This window comes from Pezoporus occidentalis, unplaced genomic scaffold (genome assembly GCF_034315485.1).
Source record: "Pezoporus occidentalis ecotype Australia unplaced genomic scaffold, CSIRO_AGI_Poc_V1 ctg88, whole genome shotgun sequence".
NCBI lineage: Eukaryota > Metazoa > Chordata > Aves > Psittaciformes > Psittacidae > Pezoporus > Pezoporus occidentalis.
The window spans coordinates 2,379,029-2,394,356 of record NW_026916242.1 but is presented as its reverse complement, the minus strand read 5'-3'; the positions used below and the strand labels follow the sequence as shown (position 1 = coordinate 2,394,356).

Genomic DNA, 15,328 nt, shown 5'->3' with positions numbered 1-15,328 from the left:
CTTTTATGTTTTTGTTGGAATTACCACTGCTGGAAAGCAGTAATTCAAAGACAGATTTTATTGTTTTGGCTACTAACATAGAAATATTCCTGTCCTGCTGAATCTTCCATTTCTTCTTTCCACACTGTAAAAGCAGGCACCTTGATATCTCTATAAAAGATACTACCCAGCATAACCATGTCCTCTACATTAAAAAGGACATACAGGTTAATGAAATGTAGGATCAGCATTTCTCTGGCAGCGTCTGCACATATTCTGGTTGCCAAGATACAAAATACATTCAAACTTTTTGGTTTTTCATGTATAAAAACAGCTTTTGGGAAAAGTGCCCAGACAAACATCTGTGGATGAGTGTTTTTTATTTGCTCACAGAATAGACACTACATCATAAGGATCGAACTTATCCACTTTGTCTCTCACAGGCAATCTAAAAAAACATCCACATTTAGTTGCCTGAGGATTCACCTTTCTTACCTCTTGAATCTTGAAAAGAAGCACCATGAAAGGAATCAGGTGAAGTCAGTTTTCACAGTTACTATGCTAGATCATCTTCTTAGGCAACAAATCGAAACCACAAGCTCATTCCACACAACCTGCAAAACAATTTCCACATAAAATGGATTTTGGCCAGAGTAAACTGGCACATATGAAAGATTCTGGTCAAAAAATTTATATCAGATATAAACTAGTTGACATTCCTTCCCAGTGCCATGTATATCCATTAAACCCTGTAGAATATTTTCAGGCTAAGATATGTTGAACTATTAACTTTTTTCACTCAGAATATGCATTCAGAAATATTTGATAAAAGCCTTTGAAGAAAAGTAATTGAAGCAAAAGTTGGACACATGACTAATTTTTCTTTATCTTGAAACAAGTATTATCATGAAAGAAATTACACAGGACTACTTCTGCTATTAATTTTCAGCAAAGCATGAGCATTTCTACCACTTCTATTATGTATTCTCAAAGCCAAACACAGAAACTTTCCCTAAAAACCAACTATTTCAGAACATACATGATTAAAATCCTATTTGGGGGGGGGGGGCGATGACCTAGAAAAAATTAAGTGACAGGAAATTTTAATCAAAGAGGAAATTTAAATCAATTTGACATTGATAGACAAGGTATGTCTTAGATGCAGTAATAAGTTCATGCTTTCAAGCTGTTCAGTTTTAGATGAGTTCAATTTAATATTTTTAATTCTATGCAGATATTTTTTTATTCCTGTAAAATTAGCAGAAAAATGGTCTAAGCTGTTACAGAACTAGTATCTACTTATTCTATAATTTTCTGTGCACTGTAAAAGGGGCAAGACAACTGCTTATGAATTCTATGGAATAAATCTTAATGAGAGTTCTGAACGTCTCCTACTTCCTGAGTTCAAAGGTGAAGTCTGAAGCCAGAGTATTTTGGACAGTGCAAAACAAACATCCTGAAACACAAAAATAAACTGGGTTTGGATTAATACCTGTCCAATTACACAACAATCTTTGTGAAATACCACCAGAAGATATCCCTTCCCCCAGAATATCATCAAACACACTGGCAAATGAAAAGCATCTCATAAAAGAAAAGTGTTTAGCAATTCCATTTTTCTGCTTTGTGCATCTGGTGTAGTTCTCAATGCACAACCTATATATAGCATCTCTGGATGAAATAACCAAAGGGCAGAACAATGACAAACTCACTGAGTTGCCCGAGCAAAATCTTGCTTCAACTCCCACCCAAGCAGCAAGTTGATATATACAGTGTCGAATAAGAGGTACTACCAATCACCAATTATACCCTCAGTTTCAAGGTACCTTTAATTAATAATTAAGTAACATTCAAAGCAAAAACCTTACATATTTCTTACAAACCTTAGAGTTTGGTATGTGAGTTATCATGTTTCTATCACTATTCAAAACACTGAAGCTACCAAAAGGATGTGCTGGCCTATATGAGCCCTTCTAGCTAAAATATGGAAATGGTTTAAACCCATATCTCAGTTCCGAGTATTTCTGAAGAAGAAAACAGAATTTGACATACCAGCTTTAAAGGGATAGACTACAAGTGTAGAATTAAAATTGCATCAGGGCATGACAGGCAGGGAAGGGAAACATTTCCCACTACAGTGACTGAACATGCTGAGGGTGCTGCTGAGACACCGACCTTTGTGAGGAGGGAGATTAGGGATGGGAAGCATTACACATCTCTCATCTTCCTTCCCCAGTAACAGCCAGTCACTGCAAGAAAGTGTACACTGCACATATATAAGGTGCCATATTTCTGTTAGAAGGGAGGTATTTATTTGCCCCCTCCATGTTCTGCTGTAATTCATTTCCACTTGGCATTACAGTTGTAAACCTTGCCCAGTAGGAGCAATAGCTCTCCTAACAGCAGGTAAACGGAAGTATTTTAATGCTTTACTTTAAAAGGATTCACCAAGGTCTGCTTGATTACCTTGTTATAATATTTTATTTGTTCAGCATGCTCTAGTAATTTTAAACTTGCAGTGATACTTCACTATCTCCATAGAGCCAATATTCCTTTTCTGCACATATTATGAATTGTTCAGAAAGGTATTTGGAACTTCAAGATCTGCACAGGCTCCTTGACCCAAAAAGTTGGATTAGTATTACACAAGTCACTAATGGAAAAGTGACTTAGAATAAATTGATTAAAAATAGCTTGGTAACATTGTGGTTAACCATAATTTATGTCCTATCTCAGGGCAAGTAGTTTCTAACATATGCTTGGTCATGCCTATTGGAAAAGTTGTAATTTTTATATTTAGATATATTTATTTTTTACAACAGACTAGGAAAAGAGATGAGGGAAAATTCTTTGTAAATCTAAAGGAACATAAATCAAGTAGAATTAGATATTCAGAGCAATGTATTCTGCAAGTTACTGAAACACTAGCCAATACTTCTCATGATTATAATAATCTTTTCATTTACTTCAGAGCTAAGTCAATGTTAGGTTTCAATTTTACTGCCCATGTGTGCAATTTAAAATAAAAAAAAAACCTATGAAAGTCTTTCCACGTGGTATTAGAGAAAAGGTCTTTCTTTTCATTGCATATGTAGTATCAAGTTACAAATATGAAAGCTCTGTTTGTCTAAAGAGGTCACATGGCGCTGTGCCTTGTGATCATATAGCCCATTTATTGCACCTCTAGCTATACAGTTGTGCATAAATAGCTCATGCAAATCAGATAGGTGGCTCCAAAGATCAAACTTTGCCTGGTGCATGTCAGGATTTTGTCCATCAAGGGGATAAGAACCAGCCATTACACATCTATTCTACTAAAATGCAAAACACAGAGTACTTTAAGGTTCTCTGTATATTTCAGGAGGATTACAGTGTTCGAAAGAAGCAATAAGGTTAGAGTCACATACAAGTGACTCAATGTTTAGGCTACTCCATGTGCTTTTATTTTCTACCCTTTTTTATTCTTATAGGTCATAAAGATTGTCTAAGTGCACACAGATTAGAAATTTGATTGCACAAAAATATGCTCTAATGCACCACAAAGAGATCTGCTTCACTGTCAAAGAATACAGAAGGTATTTTGAGAGAATTGTAACTGACTTGGCAAACATGGCAAAAGCATAATGAAGTTACATGGTATCTGGTCAAGACTGTCTAACTCCATGAAATAGAATGGATCATAATACAAGTAATGGTCTGTTCTGATCTCCTTAAGAAGTCCATGAAAACTACAACTTAGCCTCATGCAAGCTGTAGTTGAGAACCATGACTAGCTATAGGTGGGAAGCTCTAGCTCAACTAAGTTGAGACTGTCAAGACGGATGAGTGGCATACCTGATTTCTTTATTATAATACATAAATGAGAATGGAAAGAGGAGTAAAAGGCTATGAACAATTGTTAACACTGCATAGCCAAAGGACACTCCATAAACGTAATAAAAATGCACATTAGGACACTCTGGAGTGTAAGAAGAAATGCCAAAGTATCATCACACTTTCTCTTCTTCATGTGTCGGTACCATACCCAGAGTAGCTGAGCAGGCTGCATGTTGGCTTTTCAAGGGAGTAGTGAGAATTCTCAAGCAACAGAACAGATAATTCTTTTAAATTACGGTTTCGGTAACAGCACACACAGTCATTGTATACATAGTGAGAAAACGCCTGCCTTCCTCCTTTTTCCTCATATCACTGAGCTGCACTAGTTGTGCAAGATTCCTGCTGACTTCAGTGGTTACACTTTGGGCACAATCTTTCTGGAATTCCATAGCATTTTACAGTCCACTGTAAGTTCTTGATTTACCTTTATTGTTTCTCATCTTGTTTTTTTACTTAATTAGAGCCATTTATTTAATTAAAGCCAAGCATTAAATGGTCTTTTTAACATCACTCTTAAGATACTAGAATACTATTTTGGCTATCATTGCAAACTCAATTGTTTAATTATTTGGAATTTTAAAATAAAAAAAAAACAAACCCCAAACACAACTGTCTATTCTTTTCTGCTTTCCATTTATAGCTAAACATTTATCAGATCCTTGCAAATACATACATACAAACTTAAATCTTCACAGGATAAAATGTCAGGATGTTCCTAACAACACACAAAGAATAAAAAGGCTTCATTAGAATTGTGCTTTTCCATCGATGAGGATTTTTCTCAAAATATCAGGTTTTAAAAGGTCACAGGTGATAATAAAAAGAAAAAAAGAGGAACTAATTTTTAGATGCCTGGAGCACCTTTCACTCAACTGAAGATAGTAAAAATCATGGTATGCTACAATTAAGCTCTTCTGTAGTTGTTCACACCAGTAACCACGCAGTTAGGCCATCCAAAAGTCAGACTTTAATTTTCTAGAAGTCTCCTTCACTGATGGTTGTGTATTGCTGGGAGAAGCTTAGTGTAAAATAGAACTTATGTAGAGCTGGGTAGAAAACTAGTGAGAAATTGAAAATCTTGTCCTAAATAAAATTCAACATAGCATATTTCTATTAGCGAAAAATATAAAATTGAAGCTATTCCAAATATTTAGTTTGGGCACTTACCCTTTTCATGATGAGGAGTAAATTAAAAAAAAACAACCAAACCAACAAACAAAAAAGGTCACAAACAAACAAAAAAACCCATCAACAATAAGAAAAAACAACAAAACCAAACAAACCACAAAACAAAAACAAACCTGAAAAAAATGCGATAAAAAAAGCTCATGAAAATGAAAAAGAAATGAAAAAAATAAAATAAAAAAATCTCATTACTGAAAAGATCCTATTTTGAACCTGGAAACCAGAATATCATGTATGAAGAATTGTAAATCAAAGAAATCATTCTAAGAAAAATGTGCTGCATAAATAAATATATATATAAAAATATAAATAAATATAAATATATAATAAATAAAACAACTTCTTAATAAAATATTTATTCGGGGAAGAAAAACCTATTTCAGATTGTAGTATTTTCAGTCAGATAAAAGTGATTAAATTTGTGGTAACTACATACAACATTCCTTTCTGAATAAAGGGCTGGAGCAGTAGTATTGTATGGTGACTGGTTAATAATATTCTTTTTCTCTATCCTCAATATTAATTTATACCCAGATATCCTTAATGAATATAAAAATATTTGTGAATTTGGTTTGGTGTTTTCCTAGTACAAATATTTCAAGCACTGATTCAGCATTCCCCAAATTTGTCACCTCTGTTATTTTTTGTAGGACAACAGATGGACAGATTCCTCAAAATCTTAATACTCCTATTAATAGCAAACCTTTAGCAATCATAGTTTCTTAGTATTTTGTGCTCCTAGTCATGTATATAACTGCCGATTATTTGATTGTAATAAATCACGGTATGACAGATCTTTTTACAGATATTCAGAAAATCATTCTTATTAAGAGATTTGCAACATACACAGACTTTGTATTTAGTAATGCTTATCCTAAAAATAATCAACAAAATATTAATCCACATCTCAATGTCATTGGGAATGTCAGAGAAGCCTTTGAACAGCAAAAGCACAGTCTGCCTTATGTACCTGAAGTCCCAAGCAGGGTTGAAAAAACACAGGAGTATATTTTTCATCTTCCTGTGAAAGTGCCAGCACATTTAAAACCATCACTCATACCAGTAATTCAAAATCTCTCAGTATTGCTTGTTGAAACTGGCTTTCAAGATAGAGGGTGAACAAAAAGACCTTTTAAAATAAGTTTGAGGGAATATATAAATTGTCTGAACACTGCCACGGACAATCAGTTTTAATAGCATATGTCCAGCAGCATGTATGGTTACTTGCTGTTCTGGGAGCCTGCCAGAGAAAGAAAGATATCTAGAAGCTGGGGGGGGGGAGAGGGTGGGGGTTGGGTGGGTGGATCAAGAGAAAACTAATAATAACCCATAACTTTATCTATTGTAAAACCTTTCATTTAGTATCCATCATTATGCAATCAGTGTTCCTGACTCAGCATTAATTAAATTTTCATTTTAATAGAGAAATACTTTTTAAAAAAGCCTGAAATTCCCTATGTGTTGACAAACTGTACAGTAAAGCATTCAAGATTTATCCTACTGTGCAACCTTCCAGAAGAGCATCTGAGAATTATTGATGACACAAGCATCACTGAATCATTGACTGGTATAAGACCACCTAAGTTTTGTAGATTGAGAACAGCTACACGGCAGAGGCCATACACCAAAATCAGCAGGAAACCTTACAGTACCTCTTAATACAGTACCTAATTAAATATCTCTTAAAATATACTCCCTTTTTAACTTTTAGGAAATGTATCACTACAGGAGAGTATTTGTTAAAGCAGCAACTGCCTCTCTTTTTCTAAATAATTTAAATGAACCGTATTTCTGACAGACACTGGTAACTCTGGTTAGCAATTTTACTACTAAATAAAGAGCCTTGATGAGACCAGCTTGAGCAGTACCTGTGTGGACTCTGCAAATAAAGCTGTGTCTGCCCTGAGAAAGTACGGCACGAGTGCGTGGTGACAAATGGCGTACTCGTTGAACCACAAAGAGAAAACCTTCAACAGCTAATAACAACAGCCCATGGCAGCACTTCAGATGCTGAGCCCAGAGCCCAAGAATCCAGCACACAGCTGGCAGACAGCTCAGCTTTAATGGAACTCATAAGTTGGTTTCTTCCTACTCGTGCACATTCACTGCTACTCACATCACAAAACGCAGCCTTATGGCTTTTCACCTTAACTCGCAGTGTGAGTACCATGCTGCTCAGATTGGAGGAAGGCCAGGCACCATGCCCGAGAGAGGCTAGAGAAGGCAGTGGGCACTGCCAGTGTCAACCATTAGTGCAGTGCGGTAGGCAGCTGTCAAGGATATTTGCTGCTGCGTCTGCCCCCCTCGTCTCCCCAGTAGGCATTCTGATCTGGCCCCATGACTTGGTCCAGCCCATCAACCTGGGAATTAAGCTTTTTCCAGAAATATGCTTTCCTAAAGTAAAATGGTTGGAGAGACCCTAAATCCAGACCTGTACCAGATATTGCATGATCACAGAACCCTAACATCCATCTGGCCAGCTTGAGCTCTTGCACTTTAGATTTATGGATCTGGAAGAAGAGAAGGAGGAGTTTTGCAGCCTACAAGCTCTCTCATCTAAGAATGGAGAGCTCTAATTTTCACTTCCAGAACTATTTGTGCCTTTTGTATTCAGAACAGCAAGGATCAGATGAGAGCCTTAACTTGGAAGGGCTCACAAACAAAGCAGATACAAGATCTGCAGCTTTCCTTCGCAGCATCTCATACTGTGAAGCACTGAGATCAGTGCACATGCCTTGAGCTGACAGCAATTTGGAGTGCCACCCTGCACAGCAGTAAACAGACATTCTTTATTTGTATCTGCCTACAGCCCTTTACCAAATCTACCTGTTTGTCAAAGTTAGGACAGCAACTAAAGCTGAGACTGAAAAGGAGAATTTATCAAGGAATTTTAAAATAGATTTTGACATAGTCTGTGACATAAAAAATCAACTTGCCTCCCACAGGATCTAAACATTTAGGACTCTCTTCTTTCTTGGCTCTTTTCCTGGACTTCTGATCTTTTTTTGCCTTCTCAATTTGTGTCTACAGTGCATTTTCAGAGAAAATGGCATGTGAAATTTTAAACTTCTGTTTCCTTTTCTATAACACTTCTAATATTCTAACCTGTGCTGGTTTTCTGCTACAGCCGAGCACTTTAATTTCTTCAACATACCTCTTCAGATTTTCCAGTAGTCAGTGGCTGCAGTCATCTAAGCAATGCATTATAAATATCTGCAACAGTAGGAAAGGCTCTGCTGGCATGTGTTCTTAGGCAAGGGACATACAAGAATACTGAAGTGTCACTTTAAAATAATATTAGTTTCTGAACAGATGTGGAAGAGCTTACTTTCATATTAGTCCATGTAAGCCTACATAATCTCCTAACAATCCAGGATCTAAAATACATGTTTTGTGCATCTCTGCATACTCATTTGACAAGTTTGATAGCATGCTTGGCTTGCTATGGATGACTGAAATTTTGCAGAAGCTTTGTACCCCAACAAGCTCACAGAAATATACAATTTACACAGAGATTTGAGAAGTGCTCTGTACCTTGTCTAAGTGCTTTTACATTAGGGTGGATATCAGCACAGTGGATTCAGGTGGTAAAACAATTTTAATAAAATCTAAGCTATGCAAACGATGGATGCACTGACTCTCCAACCCTTCCTTGGTACCAGTCTCCCTGGGTACTCCATTTCCTGGTATTCCATGTACTTCCAATTATAAAAGCCCCATAAAAAGAAATGTTTATATTGTAATTCTCATAAATTATACTTTCACAAGCCCAGCTACACAAAGCTACATTAATTCAGCTCTGTTTTTATGCAGCAGATGGTTCAATGGGACTGACCTTCTCAGTCTGCCTAATGTCTCCCCTCAAGCCAAAGGTTCATTTATAACTGTCCAATATCACATCCTTTAGATGTCAGTATACCGAATAGAGGCATGCTTTTCCTAGAGGACAGAGAAGTGATAAAACATCTCTATAAATGAAAGAAATGACTGTGAACTTCCAGGGAATAGCAGACATTTTCTATCAGTTCAAACTACTTATGCTGCTATTTATAGAAGCTACTTTCATGTTAAGGACTTTTCGAGGCTGATATGGTCTGGTAGAAAAGCCTGTGCACTTTTATGCAGAGCTTGGTATCCGGCCCTAAGTTACAGCCCTAATGAAGATGGAATAAGTTGAACCTTCACAATTTGTATTTTACTGAACGGTGACAGTTTGCAAGAGTGTTTTTGAAATCTTAAAATCACTTCAGCTTCTATTAAAAAAAAAAAACACAAAAAACACAAAAAGCAGCATTCTAGCAAAATCATAGCTATTCCTAAGATACCTCTGTATCTTTTATTCTAGGTGCCTAGCATAAATAATACTAAATACAAAATACCTGGTTGAATGCAGCAGTATTCCCTTTTTGTTATTACTGTCCAGTGTTAAAGATGAGTAGAAAACATTTTGGTCTTTTAACACTCACTTTAGGCTTAAAAAATCAGAAAAAAACAGTGCACTTAAAATAAACCTTTGCTGAAAGCTTTATTTGATGTCTCAGTTGTCACAAAATCTATTACAGTAACGTGCATGAGATCTAGAGGTCCAGTACAAAGATGAGTGTATCTTTTATATCCGCAGCAGGGAGATTGCTATTTTCTCTCCTGTCAGGATGATATATTCAATAAAAAGGGAGAATATAAATTTTGGTTGTTTTTTGGGGGGGGAGGGGAGAGGGGGTTTGCATCTCAAGAAATAGTACAGACCTTAGGAAATTAAGAAAATTGACTCCACCGTAGCTAGTGCAACACTTATAAATAAAAAAATAAACTGAATCTTAGGATAAAAACATATACATTGCAAAATTCTACACTTTGGGTGGTTAACTCAAGAAAGTCTGTCCTCTGTTCCCTGTGGTTTTGTGCTGCGTCCCCAAACTTTTTTTTTATTCATGTTCCTCTTAAGAAGTTTATTAAATTTTCCATATGGACATGTATCCATGTAGCTTATACCAAAAGACATAGCCCAATCTGCTTTTGCTGCATTAATTAATTAATTTTAAAAGCTGAAATTGAAGTTTAAGCAGGCGGGGTTTGAAAGCGGGAAGTACCAGGTATAAAGAAGGAAAAGACAGAGATGGTTAAAAAAGAATCAGGTCATTCTCTGTATTATGGCTTTTCATAAGCCATCTGGATAGTAGAGACAGTACCAGCAATACAAAAGGGACTGTCTATAAGGGTTAATACCCTCCTCCATGGGTTCAGACCCAACATTTTTCTATTTCACTCCCATCTGATCCTTTATCTGAATCACTTTCTTATTCTCTTGAGTGCATTTTCCTAAATTAAGACAGGAAGAGTGGTAGTAGTGTAAAACGTATCTTGAAATCTTAAAATTTCCCTAGAAAGTTTTGTCTTAATTGCACAAAATATAATTGCAGCAGGGAAAAAAACAGAAGAGAAAGCAATGGAGCCTGGTTTCTGCCAGCTTTATGTAGAGCCAGCATTAGTGTGGCAACTGGTACTGACACTGAATACTTTCAGGAGGTTTTCATTCACTGTAAAACTTTGTAGCAATACTAGAAAATAGCAAACAGCGTTGGGAGAGGTCACAGTAACCTCATGCTCCCTAATGAAGTTTTGTTCCATGCTACAAAACCAGGGAGCCCACCAAAGCAGAATGCACAAAAATGTCTATGATCACTCTCACTTTCATGTTTATATCATCTGAACTGGGTTTTTAAAAACAAAGACTTTTCCCCAGAAATAATAGCCCTTGGCAGCATCTGGAAAAATGGCACTGCAGTGAAATCTGTAACACAGACTGTGAATGGATGTCATGACAAGAGGAGAACAGAGTCTTGCATCAAAAGAAAGTGACCTCACACAGTGATAGTTTGTGAGGATGGAGCAAGCATTGTTAAGGAGAAAGAACAATGAAACCATAAAATTATGCTATTTCCTCTTCCAAATTTCCCAACAGCTTGATTCACAGCCCTTTCTAATAAGCTGGTAATTAGGAACATTTTAATTATACGATTGTAAAATGAAGGCAACCAGGATAAAAGGAGTCACAAGGCCAAGCTTAGATGGCATAGATTCTACTAATATGGAATCTATTTACTTGCTCATTTTAGGCCTCTTTGCATTACACTGACCCAATCTCTGTAATAACATGTAGCAAGGCATTGTGTTCAGAGTAATAGGCACAGTTATACAGTAGGGTTTATAAGGCATACAGAGCTTCTGCATCACATGGGATTGACATCTGGGATTTTTTTTTTTTTTGATGTCTAGATCAACTTTATAGACCTATGCATAAGTACATATAAATGCACATTCTCTATGTCATTTGAAATGCCAGCACGTGTCCTCAGTTTTCCTCTCTCTTTACACGTGTATCTCATAACACATAACCCATATTTCTACAAAGATGGATAGATGGGAGATTCCAACTATCTTCCATCAGCTGTATTTCTTCATGGTCATCCAAAAACGCAGCACTAGTCCTTACAACTAACAGCACAGTCTTCTTACATTGTCATTTATGCAGACAATGGCCACACATGGTCAGGTGTGGACCTAAATAGCTTAAGCATGATCAAACTGAGTTGGAAATACATTCTTGGGAGTCATCAAGAGGAAATCAGAAAGGTGCATTACCCAGTAAAGTAAAAACAGTTGTAAACCCACACACATTTAGTCCCTTTAAAGAAATTAATGCATTTCCCCAGATTCCTTTTGTAAAATCTCAATCATCCAAATAAATTACCTGTGAAATAAACCTCTAAATTGGTCCATAACTTTCAAGTCTCTCCCCTACCAAAATCTCTTGAGTCTTTAATGGGACCATGTCTCACTTACAAAACAACCTTTAAGCTTCATAGGTTTATTCCTTTATTCCACAAGGAACACATCACACAGAAAAAGTACTATTTCCCCTTTTTTTTTTTTTAGTTCCAGGAAATATATCAGAGGAATGAATGGTAAATTCACACACACAAACCTGTTCTAGAAACACTTGCAAACTTATCGAATGAATAAAATACAGCTCTGCTGTTTTGCTTATCTAAAAAAGGCACAAATAAGTAGCACAGAATAATTTTTTAAAATTTGCAGTTCTTTTTTGAGGTAAGAGCTCAGAAGACATTTTGGCAAATAAACATGAACACTGTTAAGTAATTATGATCTAATTATTGATATTGCACAAAAAAAGATTACATTGATCATAAATTTTTCATGCCACAAGCTGTAGGCACAACTAGGATGATATATATTGATGAATTTTGCTTTTAGCTGCTTTTTAGGCTAACTAAAATGTCAGAGTTTAGTATCTGTATGTAATTCAATGTAATTCTACAATTCACATATCTTTATAACATTAGAAGTACAGTCACCACTACAAAAAAAAAGACAATTTACTAGCAGATAACACCCTAGAAGAATTTAGAGAATAGGGAGCAAACCCAATTTAGCAAATAAAATATTGCTAAATGTGAGCTTCTACATGGTATCCATCTCACTTTAAAAAGTGACATGGGAGCAAAAGAAGTGTCTCACCTTAGTTATCACGTTCCTGTAGCAAGAGGCTCTGTACATTAATTGGTTTATTTTGATCTTAAATGTTTAAGTTGTTTCATATCTATCAGTCAGCAGGTTCACAAGTGAAAGAGACAGGCACAAAGATCCATTTCAAGAAACAGGCCACAGCAATACTAACTTTTCAACAAGCTGAAGGGCTTTGACAACAAGTTGTCATAGGTTTTTTGATGCCTTAAGGAAGTGCACACACACATATAGGAAGTCCAATGTACTATTATACATGGCTTTCTTCACCTGCACGCAGGCGTGTGTGAAGTGGCACATCTCACAGTTCTCCTTCCATCTCACTGGTCCAGCCACAAATTCACTGTGCCAGGGTTGACAAGCTGAGCAAGGGGGTGAAAATAGAGAAGGACCTTTTCTTGTGTACAAATTCATGGTTTGAAAGTGTTGCACCTTTTCTTCTGAATAATGTAAGTTTTCCTTGCCTTAAAATGGCACTGTGGTCTGTCACCTCTCCTGCTCTCAAGTACTGGCTTCTTTGCTACCTGGTCTCCAGCACTGCACATTACACCAGCTTGATGGGTAGGGGGAAGACAAGTCCTATAACCTGCCTTTATGTGAACACCTGATCACAGACTTCCATTCAGAGATTTTTTTTTTATATAGGAATGCAATTTGAAAATACAAATCTTCAGACCTCCACCACAAATACAGGAGAATGGCTTCAATGAGGCAACAAAAACTTTTTATCTGCTGAAGTCTTGCTCTGTAACTCCTACAGGTTTTATAGTATTAAGTTCCAATTGTTGTTTTAAAGTCTCACTGTCATATTATTCTTTATTTTTAAGCCTCTTTTTCACCTTCTTTCAATCACAAAAGTTCCCTCAAACCCATGCAAATATATTTTGAAAAAGATTAGTTCTCTCATGTTTAATAAAAGTCTACTTAAATTATTTTTCAGCTTTGTTATCACTGAATATTGTGAAGTCTTCCAATGAAACAAATCCACTACAACATTAACATTTTAAAGACTTATTTAGAACATAAACAGTATATGTACTGCACACCCAGACTTTGTTCCACAGAAGCAAAATGAAACAGGATCATTTGATATATTCCCTGTTGTATTGCAAATCAGAAACATGCTTCAGTTCTTTCATTGTGTTTTGCATAATATTATCCATAACGCTTTCATTGTTTACTTTTCATGATTATTTCACCCAGGCCTTACTCAGATCTAGAATCAACCTGTCTCACAGGACAACAATTTCTCTGGCTTTGGGAACAGCTGAATAACTCAAAAGACCCCAAGCCTCATTTTCTTTCCTAAATTTGCATCACAAATCTGGAAACAATTTCACACACAAGTAACTATATAAACCCCTATAATTTGATTAAACCTGGAGAGATGGGACTCGCTGTGCTGGTGACCAAGCAAGGCTGCTTGTGCACAAATGGCTGTCCCAGCCCCAGGACCACAAGGCATCAGCGCTTCTCCAGACTCCCAAGATAGCTGTGTCACCAGCACCCATCAGAGCACTTTTTTTTTTCCTCTCCCATCTTTGTGTGTGTGCTATCAGCCTTTCAGATTATCCCTCAGTTCAGTCCCAAATTCACTTTCTGACAGAAATGCCGCTCATATTTTGCACCTAGTCAGCAAAGAAGTACAGCATTAAATGATTTCTAGTTAATGTCACGTTCTAGTTCTGGTTTTATTTCCAGCTCTGTCACAGAGATGTTAAATTCTAATCAATCTCCTTTTTTATTTTATTTTTAATTCAGGAATATATTCTTATTTGGTCTTATAAACATCTTCCACTTTTTTCTATCTACAGGGTCCATATTTAGAGCCTTAAATACTTGATTATTACCCTATTAAAAAAAAAAAAAAAAAATCTATAGTCTTTTAAAGAGTGAAGGAAAAAAAAAATAAATCCTCACTGTTCTAGACTGCTTAAACCTACGTTCAGCTCCACAACTTCTCTCTGTCTCTCAAAAAATTGATTTTCAAGGCTTTGCCATGAGCCTTTGCAGTGCTTAAGACAAATGGATTATATTATTGAATCCAGCCATCAGGAATCTTACTTCAAAATAAATAAAAACTGGAACCATTCTTTCCTGCAGAGCCACTAAAACCTGGGACAGGAAAATAATTAACAGCTTCACAAAAATTATAGTAGTCTAAATTTTATAAGACTAAGGAATGTATAGAAAACTGTTAGCATTTTTATAACAATTAAATGGAAAATACAGGTAACAGTAAACCACAAATAACTCTAAGGTACAAGGACAGTCATCAGCAAGTAGGCAAAATTAACTAATAAATTCTTGTGCAAAGTTGTCATTTAATATGTAGCTGTCGACCGCTTCAGTTTCATTTTGTCCAAAGTCTGGAAAATGAGGTCAGCATAGTTTTCTGCAGATTAATTCAGAGAAAATTTGTAATAACCACAGACTTTCTGAAAAGTAAGCTGTAGGCACATGAAAATCCTAGTTAGAAAAAAAGTCCTTTTCAGTGTTCAAAAGAAAGGGTAACATTCAGCCATAGCTAGCCATGTATATTTGCATATTTAGAAAGACTTCTGCCTGTAGGTACATACATACACATTCACACTCAAATGCGGTATACCAGTAACTAACCACAGGTTTAGTGGCTCATGTTGTTTCCCATGGATGCACATGGGTAATTAATGTCTACAGATCAATTCAGGAGCCTTATCCGACCTCCAGATTTGGCTGCTAGGTGGAGGGGTCAGCTATGACA

General features: G+C 36.2%; 1 protein-coding gene across 13 annotated transcripts in view; it reads left to right on the top strand.

The window, feature by feature from the left end:
- B3GALT1 (beta-1,3-galactosyltransferase 1) overlaps positions 1-15,328 on the top strand; it is a 204,657-nt gene that overhangs the window by 157,568 nt on the left and 31,761 nt on the right. The window contains exon 4 of one of the 13 annotated variants that reach the window (XR_009961962.1): positions 3,450-4,422. The exons of the other annotated variants lie outside the window; for them this stretch is intronic. The gene's annotated coding sequence lies outside the window, so the exon portion shown is untranslated. Of the gene's footprint in view, positions 1-3,449; positions 4,423-15,328 lie in introns of those variants that run through there. 13 annotated transcript variants of the gene reach the window in all.